This window comes from Rousettus aegyptiacus, unplaced genomic scaffold, assembly GCF_014176215.1.
Source record: "Rousettus aegyptiacus isolate mRouAeg1 unplaced genomic scaffold, mRouAeg1.p scaffold_m13_p_9, whole genome shotgun sequence".
In the NCBI taxonomy this organism is placed as follows: domain Eukaryota; kingdom Metazoa; phylum Chordata; class Mammalia; order Chiroptera; family Pteropodidae; genus Rousettus; species Rousettus aegyptiacus.
In genome coordinates, this window is record NW_023416312.1 from 54350535 (window position 1) to 54356771 (window position 6237).

The following is a 6237-nucleotide window of genomic DNA, read 5'->3' on the forward strand; positions in this document are numbered from 1 at the left end:
AATAAAAGCTGGGCATAATAATAAATTATAATTTTGTGACGGTATTTATACAAAGAGCTATATTAATAATGCCCAGGAAAGTGGTGACCGAACTTGATTTACAGTTTTAAGTTCATGCTAACCAGCCATTACTCTATATTTTCTCTTTCACTCAACTATCAACCTTACGCTTAAATCATTGTGTTAATATGAGAAGTTGCTATTACTGGTTTGTCCACCTTCCTCTCAACTTAAAACATATTCACATATTATTATTTCATTTGCTTCGCAGAACAACCTAGGGACAGAGTTAACTTCATGCTTTGCAGATGTATCATCTGCAGTGCAAAATGAAGTGACTTGCCTAAAAGCTACAGCATTGATTGATATGAGCTCAGATTAGAATATAGGGTTGCCTCACTTCTAGCCTGATGTTCTTTTCATTATATTTCTGCATGGATAAAATCAATAGATGAACGTTCACATAACTTGAGAATAAAACATTCCCAACAAGATCATAAGCACAATATATCTACCAGGTATTAAAATAATTTTTCTCTGTTGCTTTGGGTCAAATGAGGTGGTTAATTTCCTTAAATTTTATGCCAATGTTTCCAAACCCTACTGTTCAAAATAAACCTATAAACAATGTCACTAAGAGTTTTCAAAATGAACAAATACTATGACAGAAAGTGCTCAGAAAAGACAGAAAGAACCCAGGCATCTTGACCTAATAGCTTCCTGTAGCATGCTTGGCTCACCTCTGCCCTTTGTTAAGTTTTATTTAAGGAATACATCTGAAAAGTGTTCATTTAATAAATGAAGTTCGATACTATCCCTCCACCTCCAACAGAGATTTATTCTCCAATTTTAAGACCAAATATTTATTCTGTAAATATAGGAAGTAATACAGAAAGTGGAGGAGGGGGGATAGACTTTTAGCGTATTGGATATGGGAAGGATGCCACTTTCTTATCAGAGCCAAATAGACGCTATAGTTTGAAGATGGGTGGCTTACAAGGATGCTACTCATTGTCCTTTCTATCTGCTGCCACTCTCTCAAACAAAGCAGCCATTCCCTCCCTTTGTGCTGCCTTAGGGCTCACTTGCCTTTTCAGATTAATAACATGGATTTTTCTAGCTCTTGTAGGTTATAAAAAGTTCCCTAAAAAATGCAGATGGGAGATATTCTCTCTGTGTAACAAATTTTCTCTGCTGTGTCCTGCTATGGCAGCTAAAGGAAAAGGAAGTAGAATTTAAAGGTGTTGGTATCAAGTTAAGTGCCAGGTACTTGAGTAAAGTACTTTAACCTAGAGATTCTGGTTTTATCTTTAGAGCAAATCTGAAAGTAAATATTATTGTTTCCATTTTGTAGATGAGGAAACTGAGGTTCAGAAATATTAACTAATGTCAGTGCCTTCATAGAACTCAAGTGTATCTGACTCCTCCCATGTTTACTCAGGACCGCTTCCATCATTGTGTCTTAAATAACTTCTCAATTCTTTAGGATCAATTTGTATTAAATAAAGTAAAAGAAATCATTCAGAAAACCTGTATGTCAGTTTACTTTTTGGCCTTCAACTTTCTCTGAACAGAGATCAAGGACAGAAGGAATGGCAATAGAAGTACTGCAATAGTTGGAGCAAATCTTCAAAAGGAAATGAGTAGAGATAGAAAAAAACAATTACTTTCAAGAGTGAATTTGGGGTTTTTTTAGAGCCTAAACCCTACACAGAGGAATTTCATTCCAATGTTTTTGCCATATAGATAAAGCTAGTGTGCTTTAAGAAAAACAATACAAAATTACAAGTACGAAATGAAGTATGGGGAACTTGGAAGGGGCAATGCAAATAAGGAGCCCTGTAGCTTAAGCTCCTCTAGCTTCAAAGTAATTCTATCTCTGCTTACAGTATTTAACAAAGAGAAACTTTGGAGCAAAGGAGGTCAGGAAGATGTACATTGAGTAAAGAGATATGGAATTATATGCTTCTAGAATAAAAGAGATAGTTCTGCTTCTAACTTTCCACTTCAACACAAAAAGAAAAACTTGGAAAGAAATTAAACCCTGCCAAGCAAAATAGGTAGTCAGAAATGGCCAAACTATCTCTTCTCTTTCTTGTTTCCAGTCACTATTCCTCAGTAACAAAGATATCTTCACTTGAGATCACCACCCCTCAATCACCACCAAATATACAAGATGTCTCTGAAAATTATGAACTTAGAACTTTATATGAGATGGCAAAAGGATAAATGGAATGTATGTACAATAAAAATAATAAGGTAGGATGAGCAGAGAAAAAGCATTGGGTATACTTGAGGAAAAAGCAATATTTACATGAACATGACATTATGTTTATATGCAATGGTATAAAACCATTCTACAAATCAATTTAAAAACCATCTCTAAATATGAAGGTTACTATCACAGTAACGGGGTTGTTGATCTAAGTTCATCAAAATGGCTGAAAACACCATATCTGTTGGTTTTCACTCCAGTGCTTTTGCCACACAGATAAAGCTAGTGTGTGGATGAAAGGCACAGAGGCATTGGGAAAATAAAGACAGATCTGAGAGTATTATGATTTAACCGTGTATCCAAGGTGTGATTATGGCCTCTTGAGAACAATTTTTCCACAAACATAACAGAATTGAGACACTCAAATGATCACTGTTCTTCAAATGGTCACATACTTATTTTAACAATGATGCTACCCCATGAACATTTCCGGAATTACTTAGTGAGATTAGATATAGAGACTGAGATACACTGTTGTGACTGTTCTCACTGATGGGAAATCTTGGTCCTCTGGGGGAAGATTTGATTTTTTGAAAAACAGCTAAGAGTCATTCAGAGTCAGATCTCATGAACTGGGTGAGCAATCAAACTGCTAACAGAATTTGGGTCAAGAATGAAATGTGACTATAAAGTAATAAAACTGATCATCTGATGTAGCTCAGAATGTGATTTTGAATACAATTCCAAAGAAGGAGTTTATAGATAACATCATATTTGCCAGATTTCCAATCTCTCTGACACTGTCGTTTCTAATTTTCCCTGTTAGCAACTATCAATGTGAGACTATTAGTCATGTTGACCGAAAGACAATGCTTGGCATGACCTAGCTGATTAAGGCCTGTTTGATTCATACAAAAGGAAAAAACAATCTCTTCCTTATTCACAGACCTCGCCCCAACAGGACTTCATAAATATGTGTTGCAGATCACAAGATAGAATAAGAACACCCTAGTGAAACCCACCTCCAGGACCGAAGGGAGTATAAGGAGGAAAAAGAGGAGAAAAGTTGACCCAATGTATTTTACGGTAATTTTCTAGAACTTGTATTGGGCTTTCTGCTAAGAATCATGCTAGATATGCACTAAGTACTTTAAATATCTTTTTATCATTTGATATCATCCTTTAACATAACAAATATAATTTAATGCACTGCTTAAAATCTACAATAAATTTAAAAAGTATGTACTCTTAGGACCATGTGTAACAGAGCTGAGGCACAGAATATTTTGTAACATGTTCAAGGTCTCACAACAAATAAGTGGCAGAACCAGTAAAGAAATCCCTATCTAACGAACTATAAAGCCCATGCTCCTTGCAGGACACTATGATGTGCATGTCATCTTACTGTTACCATTTGTAAGTCAATCACCTCATTCATTTGTTCAACAAACATTTATTTGGCACCACCTAGTAAGTCCTGGCACACTTCTAGATACTAGAGATACAACAAGAAAGAGGACAAAGCCCTAATGCTCATGGAGTTTACATCTTAGTGGGAGAAAAGAGGCAATAAGAGGATAAATAAGCAAAGCAAATAGTGTATTAGATAGTCATAAGTACTATGTTGAAAAATAAAGAAAAGGTGGAGAGAGAAATTCAATATTATATAGTTCGAGAAGGTGACATTAGAGTAAAGCTCCAAAGAATGTGATGAATAAAGATATAAAGATACTTGAGAGAAGAGCGATCTAGGAATAGGGAGAGGGAACCACCTATGATAGCTAGGTACAGGGTATTGGGAGGTGATCAGAAAGATCAGACTCTGGATATATTTTGACAGTAAAAACATCAGGATTTGCTGGTGGATTGCATTTGAGATAAGAGAAAGTGAGGAACTGGATGATTCCAAATTTGTTTATTTCTCTTTTAAATTTTGTATGTATTGCAGAATAGTCCTATAAAATGTTCTGTGAAAAAATATTCTGTAATCAAATATTTTTTTTGCAAATTCCAGACACTGTAGTATGCTCTCCTCTTGATATAAACAATATAATTAGCTTCCTACAGGCTCCTGGGAGATTGATGTAAAAATAAATGAATGGATGAATGAATGAATGAACACACAAGTCGAATTTTCTCAATTATTTTGACCACAGCACTCGCTTTTTCTGGCATAGTGGGGATGAGGAAGCACTTATTAATATATTTGGAACTACCGTCTTAAAAAAGCACATAGAAATATACAACCACACAAAAATTTATTTATGATCCTGAACTGAAATATTTTCAAGCTACCACTCTGAATGCAGGAATCCATTCCCACTGGCAAAACACACAGTCTAAGGTTTCCACAGGCATAGTGGCAACTGCTAATACTCTACTGTAGTTATGAATTGTGGGGACAAGTCCTCAATCTGGAAGGAACTGTGAGTTGTTATAAGAATTATCACACCTGCTCCACAGGAAAAGGTCAGGAGTTACAAGGTGTTAACAAGCAAACAGAATATAAGGGGCATACTAAGAAAACCCTTTTTGAACTTTTAAAAAGCATTTGGCTTTTGGATCAGGAATTGCCACCACAAATATTCAAAATGGATTCCTTACACAGCTGTCACCTGGAGGAGTTCCTGTACCTCTTTCTTCATTCAGATTCCCCAGGAGCATTATGCAAACTCAGATTTTAAAATTTCTAACCAGCACAAGAATCTCTTTTATGAAGAGGTGTCAGAAGAATGGAGGAGGTATCTCCCAGACCTCTTACCTTGAAATAATAAACTGAACTTCTAAAACTCAACAAATAACACTCAATGTGCACTCAAACAGATCTGAGTAAGTAATAAGAGCTTCAAAAGGTCAAAACCCTGTGAGTTTGGGTGGTTGATTAGGAGAAACAAAGAAGCCTACTACACAGCCAGGGCTCCCTGCAGAAAGAAAGGGGAAAATTTGTAGCCAGTTCCTTCCATAGCCCTGCCTGAGGCATCAGTGAGTTCCATGCAGCAGAGCCCAGGGATCAGGGCAGAAAGCCAAGCAGTAACTAAGTACAGAGGAGCAAAAGCTGTGTCTTAGCAGCCATGGGTACCAAAGGGGAGGCTGAGACACAGAGCCTGGCAGCATCCTCCCCCTCAACATCCCAGAGCTCATCCACCTACTTTCCCATATCCTCCCAGACCTAGAGCCGAGGAGCCTAAGGGTAATGAATTAGTGCAACCGGTAAGGAAACATAAACCATGGCTGGTACCACAGGCAGGTGGTAGGACCAAGGGGACCCAATCACAGATCCAATACGCAGTACATCAGAGAGAAAAAAAATTACTTTTAGCCTCAAAGCAGAGATCTAAGAGGCCTGGATGCCACCAACTGGACATCAAAAGAAAAACCATTTCTTATCAACCTACTAAAGAGAGATCACTATATAATAAATTTCATTAAAAAAATGGAGTACACTTCCATTAATGCCCAAGTGGAGAAATAGTGCATCAAATACCATGAACAACCAAGGCAATAAGGCAGCTCAGAAAGAGAAAAATCTCCAGAAAATAAGCTTAAAGAAATAGAAATATGTGATTTAAATGACAGAATTCAGAATTGCACTCTTGAAAAAACTCAATGAGATACAAGAAAAACCTGATTGACAATTCAGATTTAAGATTCAAAAACTTAAGAATCAAAATAGACCAATAAAATGAGTGTTAAACCAAGGAGATAGAAACCCTAAAAAAGAATCAAATAGAAATTCTGGAGATGAAAAACACATTAAAAGATGTGAAGAAGAAAATAATAGCAAGCCCAGAAAATAGAGCTGATCAGCGATATCAAAAACAGAAATCTGAAAGGAGGAAGAGACTCGATATTGAAAAAAGAAGAAAAAATTCTATAAGAAATATCTGAGATTCTGGAAAAACATGACAGAGTGAGATATGTCCTCAGATCTCTCCCCTTCAACAATAAGCTGAACATCTAAAACTGAACAAAAAACACCCAAACTCCACACCAGCATGTCTCAGCATGGGATTAGCGCATAA